At 37.4% G+C, this 23,437-nt stretch overlaps 1 protein-coding gene across 1 annotated transcript in view; it reads left to right on the top strand.

Moving 5' to 3' along the window:
• Positions 1–11,905: 11,905 nt before the first annotated feature.
• LOC108280014 (xylosyl- and glucuronyltransferase LARGE1) overlaps positions 11,906–23,437 on the top strand; it is a 64,912-nt gene continuing 53,380 nt past the window's right edge. Inside the window, exon 1 of the mRNA XM_053688182.1 lies at positions 11,906–13,296. The gene's annotated coding sequence lies outside the window, so the exon portion shown is untranslated. The remainder of the gene's footprint in view (positions 13,297–23,437) is intronic.

The following is a 23,437-nucleotide window of genomic DNA, read 5'->3' as shown; positions in this document are numbered from 1 at the left end:
CACATATGTTATTAACAGTAGAACATAGAAAACATATCAAATGTTTAAACTGAGTAAATGTACCATTTTAAGAAAAAAATTAAGTAATTTTGAATTTGATGGCTGCAACACATTTCAAAAAAGTTGGGAGGGGGCAACAAATCATAGGGGTGCATTAGTTCTTTTGTTTGAGGTTGATAGTAAATTCAATTCAATTCAATTCAATTTGATTTGTATAGCGCTTTTTACAGTAGACATTGTCTCAAAGCAGCTTTACAGAAATATCAACATGGTATACAGATATTAAAGGTGCGAATTTATGCCAACTGAGCAAGCCACTGAGTGGTGACGGTGGCGAGGAAAAACTCCCTAAGATGTTTTAAGAGGAAGAAACCTTGAGAGGAACCAGACTCAGAAGGGAACCCATCCTCATCTGGGTAACAACAGATAGTGTGAAAAAGTTCATTATGGATTTATATGAAGTCTGTTTGGCCGTAGAAGCAGCCCTAGTCCCTGCAATCTGGAATTGGAGTAGATGAGCGCTCCATCCAGAGGTAGGACATCCAAAATGGATCAGGCAGGTCCGGAGAGCAGAAAGGATCAGGATCTCTATTATCTCCATAAAATTGTGTGTGGCTTGGCAGAAGGAGAGAGAGAAAAGATTCTCTATAAATGCACCACAGGTGCTATTGTAAGTAATTATAGTAAAAAGCAAATTATGAAACTAAAATGACAGAGGTTTAGCAAAAGTAAGCAAGCAGTGTATGCATGTTTCATTCAGATCTTGTACAGTACTCTAGTTTCTGACTCAGTACTACAGGGAACTTGAAACAAAGACAGACAAGCTGCTTATACTAGACAAAACAATCCAATTATTGTGCTTAATGGTTTGAATTTGAGGTTGAATTTTGCAAAATGTTGACATTGTCTATGGCATCATCTTTACAATATGTTAACAATTACTTTATTATTCTATATTGTCTTTTGAATGCCTTCAAAATGGCTTTGTCGATTAAAAAAATAATAAATCAATAAAGCCTAATGATTTTAAAACTCATATCACCTGAATGCCGTGCAAAAATAAAAAAAAAAAGCCAGAAATATTTTGGTTTACTGCAGACCATTGGTGTACAGTTTTACCTCTGGGCAAAATTTGGATTCAATTTGCAGCACTGCTGACATTTTGCATCAGTGCTGAGTATCTCTTCTCATTCTCAGGATATTCAAATCTCTTTGTTTCACTGAACCTATGGCAACCTAAAAACATTCTAACCAATACCTGTTTATCATAAGTTATCTACAAAAAACCCAACAGCAGAAAAAACAAAACAACAGTGTCAATAAAACGCATTGAAATGTTTGTACTTTAAAAGTTTGTACTTTATCTCTTGATCTTACTTAATCTGACCCAAAAATTTCACCAAAAACTTGCAAATTGTAAAAACAAATTGTAAAACAAACAAACAAACAAACAAACAAACAAACAAACAAACAAACAAGCAAACAAACAAAACCCCACTGCAACCAGTGGTTTCAAGAATCAGTGTTTAAAATTCAAAATTTAAGTTAATATTGATCCAACAAAGGGATATTGCATACATTAAGGGTGTGTTATGTTACAGTATGCAAAGGCACCTAGTGCGGTTTAGCAGGAAAATGGCTTGGGAATGTATAGAGTTGGGGGCATTTTCAACTGCCAGATCTGGATTTCTTATTGAGGGTAAAAGTGTAGGGCTTCTGTGTTTTTTCTGTCTGATAACATTTGTTGTGAAGCCACCTCATCAAGCAATAAATGATTTAATACAGAAAAAAATGTTATGGTCTTTTAACAGATTTTCTGTTACTTTAAGGCTCTCTCACTGCTTTTGCTTCTTCTTCCATATTGTACACTCTTAATAAGTGTTCATTATAGGTTCTTTGGGTAGATAAGTATTCTTACTTCCTCAAGGTGTACTACATAGAACCCTGTCTGAAAGGGACACACTCTGTTGTATTACTATTACTATACATATAATATTTAATGGACAAACCAAATGTTCTTGTAAGTTACATAGATTTAATAATTTTTTCTAAGATAATAAATGCAGCAAATGCCATGTTTTTCCTTTATAAGTGTATTACTGAGACATTCTATGATCATTTCTTTCCTCCTCTGTAACCACTTTATACTGGTCAGAGTCACAGTGGATCCAGGTCCTATCCCAGAAACATTGGGCATGAGAGGAATACACTCTGGATTGCAGAATTATGCAAACACATTTATACACTCAGTCACACCTTGGGCATATCAGCAACCACCTAGTAACATTTTTTAAGATGGAAACCCAAGAACATGGAGGAAACCCACATGGACACTGGGATAACATGTGAAACTACACTCAGCAACCTAAGCTTAGAGGACCCAGGAGCTGTGACGTGTCAACCCTACCCACTGCACCACCATGCCTCTCTGAAACATATGAAATTGACTCATATCTCCATTTTGCCAAAACTGTGTTACATTCGTTTAATCAATGTCAATTTTAAATTTTAAAAAATGGAAAAAGAAATTTTTATTTTATTTTCCAAATACTGAGAAGCATGAATTCTAAGCTTTTTCTCATTTTCTACTTCCCATTTTTCATTCTTAACAAAATGGGACATGCTTTTGAAAGTAATTTCTTCCACACATGAAGGTCACTAGCACAGGGAGATATGAGGAATAGCTAAAGGAATAGCTAAATAATGGAAAAATGGCATCATCATAGCCATATATGGATGACCTTATATAATCATTGTCAATAATGTTCGATGAGGAATGAGATACACCTATATATCTGGATCAAATCACTGTAGAGAAATGCTCAACCGTGAGCCTCTACAAGCTTTGTGAAGACCACAACATGAGAAAGAAAGTACAAGTGGATAACAACCTGCTAGAAATGGCAGTAGCCAGGTCGATAAATGAGGTAAATTGGTTGAGCCCACAATATCATTGTGTTTAATGTAATCTAAGTTAGACAATACTTTTTATTTACAACTAAATTACCAATTAAACACAACAACATTGTGGGCTTAACAAATTTACCTAATTTATCAACCTGGCCACTGCCATTTGTAATTGATTGTCCTCCACTTGTCTTTCCTTCTGGATGAACTGTAAAAATATACAGCTAAAATTCAATATACAAGCCAATATATTAAAAGATCTTATTCAGATAAGATAAAATAGAAAAATGCTGTTTTTAAATAAATTTTTATCCAAGGGAGGGGGCACGATGGCTTAGTGGTTAGCATGTTTGCCACGCACCTCTGGGGTTGTGTGAATGTGTGTGTGATTGTGCCATGTGATGGGTTGGCACCCGGTCCAGGGTGTCCCCCACCTTGTGCCCTGAGTACCCTGTGATAGGCTCCTAGTTCCCCATGACCCTGTGTAGGAAAACCAATACAAAAAATGGATGGATGGATATCCAAGGCGATAAATGGGTAAATTCAGGAAACAAGTCATTTTTGCTTGCCACTTATTGATTTCAAAACGGATATGGAAAGAATATCCCTATACATCCTTATACATCTTCTTAATTGTGAAACTGACATGTTCTTTCAGCTGCTTCACTGGGACCTGGTTACTGTGTTGTCTATTATTGGAAGCCTAATAGTATTTCTATGGCTTATTAGGTTTTCCTGTTCACATAATTTCTCTCTTCATACAAAGTACTCTTGGAAATGCTTGAATGTTCATTTACAGAATAATCTTTATAATTGATCACCCATTTAATAGCGAATGACATGTTAAATCAAGTGATTAATTAAATCAATTTGGTAGCCTATTGTAGCGGGCAAGTGATGATAAAACTGACCTCCCAAATGATTCCTACTTAAACTTACACAAGTTACACACTACTTCACTCTCACCTTTATTCTTTTAATGTAAGACCGTTTTCATCTTTCTTTTTGTCTCCACAGAAAAAGCTACATTAACCTTTAGCAAGTGTCACACCTCATAACATGAACTCTGACTGCTCACTTCATTTTAAAGGCACCAGTCATTATCTCTTGCTATTAGTTTGCATGTGCAGCTTCTATAACATGTACAGTAGCATGATGAAAAACTACGTGTGCACATTTGACGCCATTATTGCCGCTGTAGCCTCCCACACATGTTTTTCCTATTGAGGGCTGAATTGAACAACATGTTCTATTGTGCTGGTGAATGCTGGAGTGTCCAATGCGTTGGCCCCCTGTGTAATTATGAACCAGTGCCTATCAGCTTGAGTTTAATTTGTTATGCTAAACAGAGGTGCTCCATTTTCACAGCCATAAACAATAACCTGATTCTTCATTCTGTCACAGGGAACTGAGGAGAGCCCAGAAAGACCATCTGCTCTCACAAAACCAGCTACTGTGATGAATTTTTCAGCCATATGAACCAGCATGGATCTGAAAACTAAACAGTTTTTTGTAACAAAATAAAGTATGTGCTTTGGGGTAAATGATACTGTATAACAGTCAGCATAAACATACAGTATATGGCAAGAATATGTGGTATTGACTGTCAGTGTAAGAGTATGGAGAGTTTCTCGGTCAGAGAAAGCAACTTGCTATTTTTTTTAACAGTAACATACTGCCGGCAAAGTTACTGTAATGAGTCCATTATAGTAATCTTACTGCAATTGCTTAAATAATTTACAGATTAACATAAGTAGTCCTTCTGGTATGTTACTATAGATATGCATATTTACACTATATCTGTCATGAATTCTTCTGGTATATTACAGTCAGTGTGTAATTGTGTTGACAGTTTCCCAAAAAGTAGCATTAATATAACAAATACAACTGGAAACCAATTAAAACTGCAATTCAGTTAACTCTTACATCAAGTTTATATTTCATATTTAGATTTACTTCCATATTAAGATATAAAAGCATCTCAATACGAATTATACAATACAATACAATACCACTTCATACATTTCCATTCACTACAGATCTGGTATGTTTCAGTTCAGCAGCAGTAGTATGATTCAATTAATGTCTGATCAAATAATATTCAGTTTAGTTAATCTGAACATGCACTGATGTATCTTAGTTTTGACTCTGTAAGGAACAGCAATTTTGAAATATTTCTTTACTGTCTTTATATTTTTAATAAAAAATTTTTTTCATACAGCATGTAGACATGTGGGGTATAGCAAGGGTTTTGGTGCTGCCTGTGTATTTTAAGGCAGTTGTGCAAGTTTTGCACATAACAGAAATTTTGTGAAGACTTCCTGCTGAGTCTTTGTCAAATCCCAAGTAATTCCAAAGTTTTGATTTAATACTATCTCTCCACCTCCCCCCCCCCCCCAACCCCCCCTCACTCTGCCTGGCTCCCAATGTTCAATGGCAGTATTGGTTTATAAACATTTTCTATGCTTTATGACCTTTTTGATTTGAACCAGATCCAGACTTGTAAAACGATTTTCTGATTTGTTTTTACACCCATACAGCTTAGCCTTATTTATTAGATAAACGATCCATGTTTATTCAGTTGCCAGTGGTAAAAGTAAAGTAAGGCTATACTTTACTGTGGCAAAGAATGATCGCTTTAAAGCGATATTTTACCAAAAATAGTTAACCAGCATAATCAAGACTATTGATAATGATAAGTATATGATACCTGTAAGCACAGCAAATGAATTTCTATAGTTTAACCCTTAAAAAAGCTCAGCCCCTGATAAGAATATATGATGTGCAAACAATGAGGAAATAGAGACAATTCTGAATGCAAAAGGACACAAGCATTAGACATCAATTAATCAATTAATGCTCCCCAAAGTGGGGGGCGTGGTGGCTTAGTGGTTAGCATGTTTGCCTCGCACCTCCAGGGTTGGCGATTCAAATATCACCTCCTCCCTGTATACGCAGAGTTGCATGTTCTTTCCGTGGTTTGTGGGTTTTTTCCAAAAACATAAGTTGTGTGTGTGATTGTGGCCTGCAATGGGTTGACACCCCTTCCAGGGTATCCCCCTCTTTGTGCCTTGACTTCCCTGGGATAGGCTCCAGGCTCCCTATGACCCTGTGTAGGATAAGTGGTATGGAAAATATATGGATGGATGAATGTTCCCCAAAGTAAAAAAACAAATCACAAGGATAATTTCTCTGTAACTGGCAAACAACACTGACTCTCCATATGGAATGAAAATGTTCATGGATGTTGTTTTACTAAAGATAGCAAGCTTCAGACATTTTGCTAGCTCCCAATTAGAATGCAAAAAGGTGTGCCCTTGATTGTATTACACTAGTGACAAGGAAAAGTACAGTTTATTTCTCAGAGTATATTAATTAGTATAGTATACTAACTAGTATATTGGCTATTGATCTATTGTCTCTTGTGCCCTTGAAGACTGCTCCAGGTTGCTTCTGTTTGCCTGTGGTTTGTGGCTCTGAAGTTCTCAAGGTGCAGTGGAGCATATGAATTAGCCAAAGGTAGTTGGCATATGTTTGGTGGTTGAGCTCCCTTAATCTCCTCTGTGGAGACAGTCTTTGGCATTATTAAGACCTGCTGATATTCACCGCATGTTCTCTTTAGCGATTTTGTCTGCCTTCCTATTGAAAGTCAATTCATTGTAGTTGGCAAAGTATAAGATGTTGTCTCATTTGCTTGCAATGATTTCTTCTTAGCACAGGGCATCTTTTTTCTATGTGAGCCTCATTAACAAATAGATAGAGTGAAGCAGGAGAGAACGCCATTCAGATCCTCAACCTGGAGCGAGCTGTCAGGCTGGTCTCTGGGGAGGAACTCACACAGATGTGCTCTCTGTTCTGTCCTGTTGTTTCACACAGAGCAATTATTTATACGTTATAGGATGTGACAGGCAAAACAAATCATGCAACTACTCCAGGTACTCAGAGTAGCATGAAAACACAACCATGGATAAACGATGACTGTGGAAAAACATGCTCCGGGCAAATACTAAGTGTCATTATTATGTTATTCTCCATTGAGACTATCATGCTTTTACACTTTTTACAAAATGCTCCTTGATTGACTTTATTAATTAAAATTGCTTAGGGAACATCTATGATTATTATATTTGCTGTCAAAATAGTTATTGAGGTTAGCAGTGATGTGATAGATACTTCTGGGGTTTTTTCTCCCACTTTTACTTCCTGTCATTGATTACTGTGATACCTATTCAAACAGTGACATAGTGGAACTTTGACATGAAACCCAGACAGATCCTAAAACATAATAAACTTAAGAGCATAATGCTCCTGAGTAGTAGCGGCTCATGTCCATAGATATTGGTGGGGCAGGATGGCAAAAATAATGACATAGCCTCAAACAAAATTAAGTCAAGGAGCAATCAGCTAAGCTATTGACTTATGCTATAGAGTCACTCCATAATAGGCAGCTGAGAATCTACAACACTGTCATTCACCATCCAGTCTAGCAAGAAACAGGTAAATAACTTTCTTTCCCCAAGGATAACTAGTGACATCAGGAAGCTGATATTGCATTTGATAGTACAGCCATGGACTAACCATATCAAGTGTTAGCTCAGGAATGGGATTTCATGTCCCAGTTGAATCTCTTCTCATGTCTTCTCAAGCCTAGTCTATTCCTTCTGACTGTACCAGCCAAAAATGTCTACTGAGAGGCTTCCCAGTGTTTCTCAATTCTATTACTGATTTCTAATTATAGCCTATGAGTAAAGGGGGTTTTGCCGATAGTAAGAAAATTATTTTATGCTCGTTCACAATAGCAACAGATTCTATTTCAAGAACTTTTACTTGACCTTTTAACCTTTTCACTGTGACCATCGGGGAGTGCGTTTTATGTAATACTACTGTTGAATTCTCAAATATGAAGGTGTGGATTAATTTTCTATAACAGCATGTCCTTCTTCTAATATTACCATTTCTGTATTAACAGTTCATTTACAGGAACTTGTATGGTGGACACTTTGCATAATCCAAGCATAATAATAAACAGATTTATGGAAGAGTCTCCAGTGTCAGTGTTTTGTAACAGTTAGGTTTTCTGTCATGGGAGGGTCCTCAGGACACCGGAGTAATATGACAAGCTGCATTTTTGTCTGATTACCTTCAAGAGAGAGAGAGAGAGAGAGAGAGAGAGAGAGAGAGAGAAAATAGAGGCTGGTGAGAGAAGAAAAGTTAATACCTGCTATAACATAATTGATAACATGAACTAACTTATAAACAGTTAAAATGTGAGAAGTTCTTTTTTTAACACTAATTAATGTTCTTTAATAAATCAAAAAATTATATTGAAATAATCACTGTGGTTTAAGAGGAATAAAATACTTAAGGATGTGCTGTTATTGGAAAATAATCTACATCGAGGAGGTAACTCTGCTTTGTTCACACCACATCAGTGTGGCTTATTTTCCTATGTTTTTCAATAGCAAGGAAGTGAAAGTGAGTGTGACGTTAGTGACCTATTTTAGTAATTCTTTCAAATAATTTTTTTTATGCCAATACAAGTGGTCACTCATGGCAATATAGCCAGTGACAATATATACAAATGCACATTATTATCAGTCAGCAAGAAGAAATTGTGACACTGAGGATAGCATGCCAGTGCTTTATGGTGTTTACTAGTGACAACTGTGATGCATAGAACCCATAAAATGCAATAACTGACAAAACACTCATACTGATTATGATGTCTAGGTGCAAATACCACAGCACCTAGGAACCACAAGGACTATGTACTATATAGAAGCAGTAATTAAATGTCTAACAAGTCACAGAATTACATTAAGAGGTGGGAGACTGAAGCAGAGTAGTCACGACAAGCAAGAAAGACTATGTCCCTGCTGTTATGTCTACATTAATTTGACTACATTCAAGTACATTTCTTTATGTTTGCTCTGTCTCACAGCATCATAAATGATAACCTTCTCTCACGTGTGCACAACAGCAATGTGGTGCTTAAATGTAAATAATTTTCAATAACTGAATTAGTATGTGAACTCAAAGTCAGCAAATATTCTCTAGATTGAATTTCAGATTACATTTCATTGTGTGTGATTATGCCTAATGACGCACATTAAGTACCTACTTGAATATTTTCCCCCAAATGGTACCAATCATTTTAAAAACTGATTGCACTTGCTACTTGAATGTGGCATTATTTTTTCTGTAACTCAGAATCTATTTTGGGACCAAAAAGAAAATGTAGAAACACAGTAGCAGTTCATCACTGCCCTTGAATACTATATTAAGAAGTTCATAGAGGCAATATTTGCCCCATTAATAGTCATATTATATAATATACTGTACACTGATGTGTTCATTCCAACTTATACCAAATATTTCCACTGTATCAAATACCGTATATCAATTTTGTTCACTACAACAACAACAACAACAACAACAACAACAACAACAACGACCTCCAAACTCCAAAAAGTAGCACTGTTTTATTTTGAAGGAACAAATTATTGTGGTGAGTGAAAGGCCTGGTGCTGGTAGCTCTGCTGTTGGTGCTCTGTGTAGTGGTGACCTTACCCACAACCTCCCCACACCTTCATTAACCTCCATTACTGTTGGCTTCTGTCAGGACTGCAACCCTGTGGCTAAGCACACTCATGAGAACTCTGATCAATGTGTTCTACAGCAAAACTTACCATATCTTACACTCGCAAAACAGATTAAAATTAACACATGATGTGTTAATTTTAACACACTTGCATGTCTAGTTAAGGACAACACATTTTGTGTTGCTTTAAACACAATCGCACTCTAAAAAACACTTGGTTAAAAACAATTCTTGGTTATTTTTAGCCCAATGGCTGGGTAAATATAGGACAAAACACATTTTGGAGTAAACTAACACATCAAGTTGGGTTGTTAATTTTAACCCAGCAAATGGGTTGCTTTACAAAACTCAAGGTTAATTTTATTTAATAAATTTCATAATATTTTCAGGGTTATTTTTAAAATGTCAAATATACCACATTATGAACAAATATGTCAACATGGTATCTCCTTTATTTATACACAAGAAGGTGTATAAAAAATGTATTGCTAGAGCTGCTAAAGTAGTGTTTATATATAGACTTTGAAGTAAATGACTCAAATAAATTTAAAACCTCCACCTCAGGTGAATTCAAATAGTCTGAGCTCAGTTGATTTGACACAAGGAGCTGGGCTGAGGAGTTGGTGGGGGGGTGCATTGATTCAGCTGTCAGTGAAAATGACCTATTCACTAACCTATACAACTACCCCAAAACTTAGCAAGACTGAGAAAATAACCCAATTAAGTGACCCAAAAGGCTCCTAAAAAAGTAATGGGTATGTCTGACATTACTGCGAACTGTATGCTAAAGTAATGTTATCAACTCAGGTGAGTATCTATATTAGCATCACTCATCCCTACTGTGATTGGTGACAGCATCTAGCTAGCTAACCCTCAGAGCATCAGATAAGATACAGACCGAGAGAATTATAGAATAAACTCAGTCCATATTTCTCAGCCAACATTAACACATGACATAGCATAACGCCAACACTGAGGAAGTAGTACATGATATTCACTTTTGAAGCCGTCACGATCGGTAAAGTTAATTATCACTTGCTGAGTTAATGTTTTCCAATGAATACATTTTCAGGAGTTCCCTGCCTGAATATCACAAACTTGGCCAGGCATTTTCAGAAGCATTAACACTAAATAGTGATGAACGCTAACTTACCTGTGGTCATTTTGTTTCCTCGTCTCAGGACTCCTATCATAGAGATTTTGATCCTAGCAAAGAGAACCACCAGCAAATTGTAAATAAACCTCCCCTTGTCTAACATGACATTATTACGCAAGCGGATGACCGCTGCACTTTGCCAAACAAATGGAGGGCAAGTTTAGAGCAAAGGCAAATTCTGAGAAGGATTCAGGATGTGCAAAGTTCAGAGGTTATAGGAGTAACTATGTTATAGAGCTGTTGTAATGGAGTCTTTTCTAAAAGTTCCATACTTGCTTGATTGTAATACAGAATCATTTGTGTGCCACTGGGATTTGGATTTGAATCTTGTAAATGAGAAATTGTATGCCTAATTTTTAAATTATATATCAAGTCAAATAATAAAAAAAACTGATTATATTTCAATGCAATTCAGTTAAATTTTTAAATATTTTTAAAAAATCCAATTGAAAAAATCTGATTGACTGAAATGGCATCAACTGAGTCTTGTTTGTATCTCTGTTTCAAGCACTTTTAATGTAACTTGAAAGTTTAAATATGTTGTGCCATGAACAGATTTATTTATTTATTTATTTTACTTATTACATCTAACAATTATAAATAAATGAATTCTTAATTCAATAAGTTTAATTTAGTTTTAAAGTGTAATGTTGCTGCCTTACAGCTCCAGGGTCTCCAGTTTGATCCTGAGCTCAGATTACTGTCGTAAATTCTCCCTGTCATGCGAGTTCCCTCCACGTCTCTCCCATCTCTCAAAAATATGCCAGTAGTTGGATTGGTGACTCTAAATTACGGCTAGATGTGATTTTGTGTGCATGGTACCCTGCCTGCAATGAACTGTGTCATATTCAGGGCATATTCCCGCCTCGCTCCCAGTGCTCCTGGGATAGGCTATGGATCCACACGACCCTGACCAGAAGATACTGACGATGAATGCATGAATGAATGGATGTTTTAAAGGCTTACATACAAATTCAAGTTACTGAATTCCAAATCAATTTCATTTAAGGCACCTTTAACTTGATATGCAATTTCAAAATAAATAAACCACAAACATTCAGGTTTACAAAAATTTGAAACCGATTGCTAGTAAGAGAAATATAATTGAATAGGTTCACGTGTTGGGTGTGAGTGTGTAGGGGTTTGTGACTGCAGTCCGATCCGAACGGCTGTACCGTGTTTTACTGAGCGCGCAGTGGCGCGGTGAGGATTGGATCCTCCATGCTTTACATTGCCGGGAGGATACTGGGAGGATGAAGGCGTTGTTGTGTTCAGGCAAACAGCACATGCAGCCGGCGATTTCTGCCGGTCAGACCAAGACTCTGATGATGATCTATGAATAATCAGAAATCAGAAATATCGCACTTGACTCATTTCTGGCGCTGTGGACGAATCAGGATTGGACCTCAGTCTTTAAAATGAACACACACACACACACACACACACACACACGCACACGCTTTCTGTGTTGGGACTGTGAATGACAAGCGGAACGAGAGCGGAATTTCAATGATCGCGTTTCTTGCTTTAATGCGGAATTTGTGCAACTTTGCCGGCGGTGTGTGTTGATCTGTTAGCGTGTGTTTGAGAAAGACGCTCAGCGGTATGGAAAGCAGTATGGCACGGATTAGCTTTATTTAACGCCGCTGGTCATTGAAACAGTGTGTCCTGATGATCTAATGTGTAAAGGGAATAAAACTGTTAGGTTTAGGTTTGTTTATGTAGGCTAATCGAGTTCGTTATCCCGATAAACACGTCAGGAATGTCCGCCAGTGTGTGATACATGACTGAAGGGAAGTTAGCACAACTCTGTCATGTCTTTATTATTATTAGTAGTAGTATTATTATTAATATTATTATTATTTTGACTGTCCAGGATGGCGGATGTAGCTGATGTCTACTAAGACGTGCGTGGTTTTGAACGCGTCCTCTGAACTTGCTCGGATTTCGCCTCTTGTCGATGATCATTTCAAGCTGTAAATCGCTGTGGAAATCGATCAGGGTGGGACGAGATGATGTGGTAGTTTGAGACCTTTTTCCAAGGGTCAAGAGCGAGTCATAAAATCGGATCCGATTTCTTTACAATCCGGTTTAAATGTGAAGTCTGAGCCGATTCGGGGTCTCTATAGTGCCAGAGAGCTATCGGCTAAGTGTGAACACGGCCACATTTCTTCCCGATTACAGACCAAAGGACTTTTAAAATCTCGACAAGAAACATTTAACGACCCTGTGTCTTTTAAAGTGCACACACTTTGCGGGGCATCGCACACAGCATACAGGCAACACGCACAAGACCTGGATCGCACTTTCACACGGTGTAAAGGGTGACAAAGGCTCCCCTACGATCTTGGACATTTATCTGGGACTTGAGAACCATGCTGCTGGAATTTGGTGTGTGTTCAGCCCTATGAGAGGGGTTTTGTTTCCTAGACCTGTACCGTCGACGGAAACCCTGACGCGCCGCCTGTCCGCGCGCTGAACCGGAGCCTAAGTGGAGCTGTCCACCACCACGGGTCCTGACGCAGAGAGCTTCACCCGTTACTAACAACACACACACACACACACACACACACACACACACACAGTCCAACGGTTTGCCGAGACTGCCAAACGGAGTGCGCCAGCTCACAAGGTAAACAGAGATTTTCTATAGTCTATTGCTAAACAAGCAAGGCTTTACGCACACACACACACACACACACACACACACACACACACACACACACACACACACACATGTATACACAGTATATGCAGAGGATTGAGGCAATTTTATTAACACATTTCATACACAAGGCAATTCAAGATGCTTTATAAATAAAAGTGAACAAATAAATGGACACAAATTAAACAATGATAATATAATTGAGAAATAGAGTACTAAGGCAAAGCAAAGTTTAAAAGCACAGTAATAAATATAATACTGTTTAAGAAAGTAAAAAAAAAAAAGATAAACTGTGAGCTAGTTGAAACAAGAAAGTTTTTTGGTCTTGATTTAAAAATGTTGAATATTGGGGCATTTCTGAAGCTCTGTGACAGATCTGGATCCATCTAAGAGCAGCGTAAAAGATCAAAGCTGTTTCTTCAGTAATTTCAGTCTGCAGTATTGGACTATTATACCATATGATATTCTTTGCACTTATTTAAGCACAGATATGTGTACAGAACAACATACAATTATCCAGATATAGTGGATATTTATTTTTGTATGTAGACAAATTTTTTATTAATTTCTTTATTTTGTTTTATTTATTTATTTATTTATTTTGCTTAAATGCAATATATACATCTATATTATACATTATACATCTATCAAAAACAACATTTATGTCATTAAAATATCTATTGGGTTTAACAATAAACTAATGGATATCTTTAATTGGCAATACATTTTTACATAGTAATAAGTAGTGAAAAGTAATGGATAGGATTCGAAATCAATTAAAGTATATTAAAGTATATTATAATCTTACAATCATTTTTCAAACAGTATATACAGAACAGTCAACAATATACATGCTGTTAGGAAAGCAGTAGCATTCTGAGTGAAATACATTAAAAAGTTTTGAAATTGGTGATTAGGTTTATGTTTCTGTCTGCACTTTTCATGGATGACCTCTACTGAGGTAAGTTCCTTTCACTTTTTCTCTCACATGAACTTCTTTCTGTTGGTGTTTACGTTACATTTTTTTTACTGTTCTTTATATGGATCCGATCCATTACTACTTCTTTTTTATTTATTTTTTTTTATATATTTATTTTTTATTTATTGTTATGTCAGAATTTATTCTTAAAAACTCAATATAAGATTATTTTGTTCCTGAAGGAAATGTATATCATGTATCAATACATTTTGGCAAATAATATTCTTGTGCCGATATGCAAAAATATGTTAGCAATATATTTGCATGAATGCATTCATGAATATACACATGCCTGTATTTAAATATATTTGAAGTATATTATATGGAATAATGAGCCTAATTGCAAAAGTAGGCACACAACATTTTGAAAGTCTTCAAATAAATATGTGTGTGTGTGTGTGTGTGTGTGTGTGTGTGTGTGTGTGTGTGTGTGTGTGCATTCTGTGCTTGACAGTATACAAATATTTTCAAAAATAAAATTCTCACTGTTGTTATATACAGCTGAGTTCAAAAGTGGTAGGTCTGTCACTTTTAATCACTCTCCAACACTTAAAGAAACTGTAGCTCATTTCATCTATAATGGGAAAAAAGAAACTAAACAAAATTAGCCATAAGAAGATGGTCCAGTATGTTTCCAAAATGTTTTATGTATGATGTCTAATTATGTGCCACAGTGAAGGTCACATTTTGGCTTTTGAAATAATTGTTGAACGAGTCATATTTGAGGGAATCCAAACTGATGGTTTGTGTAAAATCTGTTGCATGTGAATGCTTTAAAACAGTCATAGACGTATGGCTTGCTATTCCTTTCATGTTCAAGATCAAAATTACCAGAACGAGGTCAGGCTCTTTGCATGGATAATTAGAGTGTTTAAGTAGACCGTTAAGATGAGCCAGTGCCTGTGTGCATGGTCAGACTGACATCCAAATGTCTAAACTTCCTTCTCTCTGCTCTTTACTCCCTCTCTCTGAAAATAAAAATAGGGAAGCATTATGCTCCCTAAAGACTCTATTTGTAGCTGAGGAATTTAATGAATGTTCTACTTCCATGACCTTATTTCCTTCCTCTGGTTTTCATGAGTGCCCTGAGCTATTTCCCATGACCTTTGATTGAGTAATAGGCTTCTTTTTGGTCATTAAGATTAATTTTTCTGGTGTTCTCACCTCACATCTCAAGGGGCTCCTGCTTGATTGTTTGCTGTCTCACATGTTCTAACCATGCTGTGTAGGTTTACTTCAGGTTCTCAGGTTTCAGCCCATTTTCCAAAAACTTGGGTTAGCTACTCTAAATTGCCCCTAGATGTGAATGAGAGAGAGACAGACAGAGGGAGAGAGAGAGAGAGAGAGAGAGAGAGAGAGAGTATGTGTGTGTGTGTGTGTGTGTGTGTGTGTGTGTGTGTGTGTGTGTGCATGGTGGTCTGTGATGGATTGACATCCCATCAAGGAATAGTGCTGCGAAAAAGTATTAAGAAATCCTGATGTCTTCTGCTTCTGTGTATATTTCATACTAAACAGTTTTAGATCTTCAAATAAATACAACATAAAACAAAGGCAACCTGAGTAAACACACAATACAGGTTTTTCCCATCCATCCACCCATTTTCTCTACCGCTTATCCTACAGGGTCGCAGGGAACCTGGTGGCTATCGCAGGGAGCATGGGGCACAAGGTGGGGTACACCCTGGATGGGGTGCCAATCACATACACATTCAAACACCCATTCATACACTACAGACACTTTGGACATGCCAAGCAGCATCAGTTTTTGTTTTTTTTTCTTTCATTTTTTTATTTTATTGAAACAAAAAGAAATTATTCAACACCAATCACAAATGTGAAAAACTAATTGCCCCCTTAAACTTAAAATTTGGTTCTGCCACCTTTAGCAGCGAAAACTGCTACCAAACGCTGCCGATAACTAGAGATGAGTCTTTCATTTACTTCTAGGACTAGGATTTACTCCTATGCTTTGGATCATTGTCTTGCTGCATAATCCAGTTGCGCTTGAGTTTCAATTTATGGACTGCAGACCGGACATTCTCCTTTAGGATTTTCTGATAGAGAGCAGAATTCATGTTTCCCAGGCCCTGAAGCAGCAAAGCATCCCCACACCATCACACCTCCACCACCATGCTTGACTGCAGGTATGATGTTCTTTTTGTGGAATTCTGTGTTTGGTTTGCGCCAGATGTAACGGGACCCCTGTCTTCCAAACAGTTCCACTTTCAACTCATCAGTCCACAGAACATTCTCCCAAAAGGTTTGAGGATCATAAAGGTGTGTTTTGGCTAAATTCAGACGAGCCTTAATGTTCTTCTGGGTTAGCAGTGGTTTTTGCCTCACTACTCTTCCATGGATGCCATTTTTTGCCCAGTGTCTTTCTGATAGTGGAGTCATGAACAGTGACCTTTATTGATGCAAGAGAGGCCTGTAGGTCCTTTGATGTTGCTCTTGGCTCTTTTGTGACCTGCTGGATGAGTCGTTGCTGTGGTCTTAGAGGAATTTGGATGTGATTTTTTTCTGGATGTGATTGATCTTGGAGGAATTTTAGAAGGTTGGCCACTAATGGGATGGTTCACTACTGTGCTGAGTTTTTCCATTTGGAGATAATGGCTCTCACTGTGGTCCTTTCGAGTCCCAGAGCCTTTGAAATAGCTTTGTAACTCTTCCCAGACTGATGTATTTCAATCATCTTCCTCCTCGTCATTTCTGGAATTTCTTTCAATTTTGACATAGTGTGTTACTTGGGTAAAACCTTTAACCTTAAACCTAAACCTTAAACCTTTGAAAAAGTTCTATTTAAGTGTTGATTTGATTGAGCAATGTTTATAGTAATCGGGCCTGGTTGTGTCTAGTCCAGCTGAACCCCATTATGGATGCAGTTTCAAAGATTTAGGGAATTAGTAACTGCGGGGGCAATTACATTTTCACACAGGACAGATTGTATTGGATAAGTTTTCTGCTTCAATAAATTACATTGTCATTTAAAAACTGTATTTTGTGTTTATTCGGGTTGCCTTTGTTTTATCTTAGATTTAGTTTTAATGTCTGAGATATGAGATATACAGCACACAAAACAGAAGAAATCAGGATGGGGCAAATACTTTTTCACAGCACTAAAGTATTCCCGCTTGTGCCTAGTTTATTGGGATGAGCTCCTTGACCCTGACCAGTAAGAAGCTGTTACTGAAGATGCCATTATGATTATTTATATAATTAATAATTATAAAATAATAAAGATAAATTGTGCAAGAGACTTTTGGGGAAACAGAAACAGATTAGATGTGAAATCATCTGTTCTAAGCTACTGAGTTTAGTTGTAATTTATTCAGATGAAGCAGCTGATAAAGTTGTTTTGTGTGGCTATGCAGGTTCATACCTCTTTCTCCTGATGGTATTTTGTATGTGCTGCATTTGAGTTTTTGCCTTAGTGTTGCATTTACACAGTGCTGACTCCACTGCACAAGAATAGACTCTCACATTCTTACTCTCAGACACATGGGCAAGCATTCAAATACTTCTGTCCCAGTTTTTTCTTCAGATGCACTGCATGATTGCCTGCTGTTTTACACTGTTATGCAGGCCTTGACTCCCCAAATGTGTGTTTTGGTTTCCCCATGCCTCATACCACAGTGACTCACAGAGTTGTTAACCTGTGAGCAGCAGGCAGTGAGTAGTGCTTTGTGTCTTGGCAGTGTGGTAAATAATCTCCCAACACCCAACTCCCAAAGATTTTAACTGTAACCCAAGAATGTGGTTTTCTTTATCCTAGTTTAACATGCACTAGGTCATTAACACTGACACTTGTTCACTTTCAGATACCATACAGAGTCTACACACCCTGTTAAAATTGGATTTTTTGTGATAATCCCTAACCCCATAAATCATGACAGATCTTGGGGGTTAAAATCCTTCCCTGTGTACCGTTGTGCAACGTTGAGTTCCCGTTGAACGCAAACCTGTAATTTGAACAAGGATGTGTAGGCATTTTATATCCAATGTATATACAGTATTCTGTATGATTTCTTCCTTACTAGCCTTTATTCCCCCCAGGTTTGTTCACTTCCATCTCTCCATCTCATTTATTCTGTGTGTTTACTTGTATTCAGTGCTGTGGAAAAGACCTTGAAGTCAGCATAGAGAAGAAGATATAAGCAATAAGTAAAGCAATTGTAGGTAAATAAATTCAGTGCAGGCGCAGTAGGCGCACACATTTTAATCTAGCTGTGACCCCACATGAGTCACTCAGAGAACTGAGGAGTCAAGGTACACACACTGCATGACTCAGTCTCAGCAGAACACTTACTTTCTTTGTGGCTTTTTCATAATGAATCTTTTCACAATTTGCATCACACAAGCTATTTCAGACAACGTGTCTTTCAAGTGTATCTTTGTACAATAATCTCCTCAGTATAGGAATTGAATACACTGAAAACTACATTCTTATCTCGATAATATGGACTTACATATGGATAAAATAAGACTTACATAACCTCCTCCTGCCATAAATGCAACAAGGTCTAGGCCTTCATGATAAGTTATAACAGAAAACAAATTCAATTCATGCTATTTTTTTCAAGTGATTGTGTTAAATTATGGGGGCATGGTGGCTTTGTGGTTTGCAGTTTGCCTCTCAACTCTAGGGGTGGGGGTTCAAATCCCACCTCTGCCCTGTGTATGCAGAGTTTGCATGTTCTCCCCAGGCTTCAGGGGTTTCCTCCCCCAGTCCAAAGACATGCACTGTAGACTTGCTGGCATTCCAAATTGTCTGCAGTGTGTGAATGTGTGTGTGCAATTGTGCCCTGTGATGGGTTGGCACCCTGTCCAGGGTGTCCCCACCTTGTGCTCCGAGTTCCCTGGGATAGGCTCCAGGCTCGATGTGACCCTGTGTCAGATAAGCATTATGGAAAATGGATGGATGGGTGTTAAATTAATTGTAATATAATAACAGTTTTTGATGTCATCAATTAATTAAATACTATTGACTGTACAGTTTTGAGAGCTTAATCCATTTCAGTTATCTGGATAACATTGGATATCAGTTTTTAGATTTCAGTTCATTAAATCACAATATTGTGATTGTGATAATCACAATAATTCCTGCATTTTCACATTTTAACTGGGTAACAATACCCCACCTTCCCAAACACAGATCGATCTCTCTATCTATCTATCTATCTATCTATCTATCTAATACATTATAATCCGATTAGGGTCCTTTTTTTCTGATATAAAGATTTATACATTCATAGGATTATAGGCTTATAACGTCCAATGTAAAAAAAAAGAGGCTGTTTTCTCTTGATTTAAATGCAGTACAACTATTATGTGCTGATCCTAATAAAGCATGATTGAAAATAATTGTGACTACAATATTGAGAAAAAACATAATTGTGTGAATCAAATGAATGAAAACTGTAACAAAACCACAAAGGCAGAATGAAGAATTGGTTCTGTTATTTTCCCCCTCTAGTTTGTCAAATGAGTCAGATATGTCTGATGTCATGTTGCCAGTGGGGCATTCAGTGTCACAAATGTAATTTCTCCATGCATGTGACCTTTAAACAAATCATAGTTCAGAGTACCTGGATGGTAGCAACAACTGTGAGTTCAGGCTTTGCCCATTTTCTCTTTCATTTGTAGGGGAAGAAAGAAGGATTCTATTTCTGTTGGGAATTTTCCTCTACTGTATAGTCACGATAGCACAAAGATACACATTTGTCTGAAGCCTGGAAAGCGAATCACTGCAAGCAACTCAGTATGTTTGGAGACTACTCGCTCACATTATGGCAAAATAGGTTAGTACTATGTGAGGTGAGCATGTGTGGGTTAGAACTGACCACTAATATATTACTGCTGTAAGCAGGGCTAGAGGAACATTTTCATCCTTTGTATCAAATTAGAGTCATTTTCACACAGGGAAACTTCAGCAATTTCTTCCAGAAATTTCTTTGATTGTGAATGGGTCTGTATTTACTGACAAGGCTTCTGCAATTTGTTCGAGCTGAAGCTGAATGATCTTGCATAGGTTAACTCCTCAGACCTTGGCATGTGTTCACACTGTCTCTGTGTAAATCCTCTCTGCGTCACTGGTCTTATAAAAATCTTTTGAAGAAGGATTTTATCACTTGTTTTTCAAGCTGATATCTAACTGAGCACAGATAGATACCTTCTTCAAATCAGGATATTTAGCTGTTCAGATGTTTCTCCTTTTCTCTCAAACTGATCTGTGTAATTCCTTTTGTCTTCTTACATGCTTTACTCAACTAGCTACCTTTCTTTGCATTTTTGTTCTTTTTCTACCATGACTAACTTACTGTTCTCACTCTGGTGGTCACATGGGTCATTGGTAAGCAGTTATTTATTGCTACAAGGACTGCTGCACTATTACATACCATATAAATACTGCAACATATCAAAGACTCTTATACACCATAATCTAATTTATTTAGTTCAGCAAAAAGTGTGGACTCATATTTCAGCCTGCATGTATAAGTGTACATTAGAAATATAGATGATCTAAAACGAGATGGGTCATTCACTGGTTGTAGGCTGCAGATATTTAATGTGCTAATTTTTCTTTTATTAAGGAGTCAAGTAGACTTATGTGTCATTTCCAAGTGAATGATTTGCATAAGTGGAATGAGTTTTAATGTGGCATTTGATAGCCTATAAATCATAATGGGCTCTGCTGTTGCTGTGGCTCAATGCACTGTAATATGACTACAAATTGATTAGTTTGTTCCATTACCACACTTGGTTTCCTTTTATCACTCAGGTACATATATGAGGAAATATACTTTGTAATCCCTGTACAGGAACTCAAAGTGAAAATCAAATTTTCATGCCGTGTAATTCAGTGAAATTCAAGAACCTTCTGAAGTAAATTTTAAACATTTCCCCAGCACTATCAAAAGGAATCCAACATACTAGAAATCTAAATTTTAGCCCATTGTAGATCACATTTTGTCATCAAAATTTCTCACTTGAAGCAACTATATAATGTATGTTTCTGAATGTGTTGAAATGCCATGAGGTAGTTAGCTAATTCATATTATTTTATTTCAATGCTCCAAATTGCTATATGTCACTCTGGACTCTTTTCTTGTAGAACCTCCTGAGATCTAGAGTCTGCTAACTGCTAACCTTATACAGTAGCTAACGCTATCAAGATAATGGTTTTGGCTGGACACATAATGCAAACTTAACAAGATGCAAAATTAGGAGACATATATATATATATATATATATATATATATATATATATATATATATATATATATATATATATATATATATATGAAATATATATATATATACACAGTGAGGGGAAAAAAGTATTTGATCCCCTGCTGATTTTGTACGTTTGCCCACTGACAAAGAAATGATCAGTCTATAATTTTAATGGTAGATTTATTTGAACAGTGAGTGACAGAATAACAACAAGAAAATCCAGAAAAACGTTATAAAGAAAAAATGTTATAAATTGATTTGCATTTTAATGAGGGAAATAAGTATTTGACCCCCTCTCAATCAGAAAGATTTCTGGCTCCCAGGTGACCTATACAGGTAACGAGCTGAGATTAGGAGCACACTCTTAAAGGGAGTGCTCCTAATCTCAGTTTGTTACCTGTATAAAAGACACCTGTCCACAGAAGCAATAAATCAATCAGATTCCAAACTCTCCACCATGGCCAAGACCAAAGAGCTCTCCAAGGATGTCAGGGACAAGATTGTAGACCTACACAAGTCTGGAATGGGCTACAAGACCATTGCCAAGCAGCTTGGTGAGAAGGTGACAACAGTTGGTGCGATTATTCGCAAATGGAAGAAACACAAAAGAACTGTCAATCTCCCTTGGCCTGGGGCTCCATGCAAGATCTCACCTTGTGGAGTTGCAATGATCATGAGAACAGTGAGGAATCAGCCCAGAACTGCACGGGAGGATCTTGTCAATGATCTCAAGGCAGCTGGGACCATAGTCACCAAGAAAACAATTGGTAACACACTATGCCGTGAAGGACTGAAATCCTGCAGCGTGCGCAAGGTCCGCTGCTCAAGAAAGCACATATACATGCCCGTCTGAAGTCTGCCAATGAACATCTGAATGATTCAGAGGCCAACTGGGTGAAAGTGTTGTGGTCAGATGAGACCAAAATGGAGCTCTTTAGCATCAACTCAACTCGCCGTGTTTGGAGGAGGAGGAATGCTGCCTATGACTCCAAGAACACCATCCCCACCGTCAAACATGGAGGTGGAAACATTATGCTTTGGCGGTGTTTTTCTGCTAAGGGGACAGGACAACTTCACCGCATCAAAGGGACGATGGACGGGGCCATGTACCGTCAAATCTTGGGTGAGAACCTCCTTCGCTCAGCCAGGGCATTGAAAATGGGTCGTGGATGGGTATTCCAGCATGACAATGACCCAAAACACACAGCCAAGGCAACAAAGGAGTGGCTCAAGAAGAAGCACATTAAGGTCCTGGAGTGGCCTAGCCAGTCTCCAGACCTTAATCCCATAGAAAATCTGTGGAGGGAGATGAAGGTTCGAGTTGCCAAACGTCAGCCTCGAAACCTTAATCGCTTGGAGAAGATCTGCAAAGAGGAGTGGGACAAAATCCCTCCTGAGATGTGTGCAAACCTTGTGGCCAACTACAAGAAACGTCTGACCTCTGTGATTGCCAACAAGGTTTTGCCTTATTTAAGTACTAAGTCATGTTTTGCAGTGGGGTCAAATACTTATTTCCCTCATTAAAATGCAAATCAATTTATAACATTTTTGACATGCGTTTTTCTGCATTTTCTTGTTGTTATTCTGTCTCTCACTGTTCAAATAAATCTACCATTAAAATTATAGACTGATCATTTCTTTGTCAGTGGGCAAACGTACAAAATCAGCAGGGGATCAAATACTTTTTTCCCTCACTGTATATATATATATATATTAGTGCCATTCTCACAGTCAGGTCAGTTTACAATTACAAAAAAACAACACAGAAAAAAAACATAAACATAAAGTCCTCAAAAAGCTGCCGGGATGTAATTTTATTGGTAAAGCTGCTCATAGTCCCACTGAAGGCCTAAACAGGTTTATCCCACACACTTTGAATGCCGTGTCATGGATCCA

The sequence above is a fragment of the Ictalurus punctatus genome, chromosome 19, assembly GCF_001660625.3.
Source record: "Ictalurus punctatus breed USDA103 chromosome 19, Coco_2.0, whole genome shotgun sequence".
NCBI classification, from domain to species: Eukaryota; Metazoa; Chordata; class Actinopteri; order Siluriformes; family Ictaluridae; genus Ictalurus; species Ictalurus punctatus.
The sequence above is the reverse complement of the archived record's forward strand: the minus strand, read 5'-3'. Positions and strand labels throughout refer to the sequence as shown.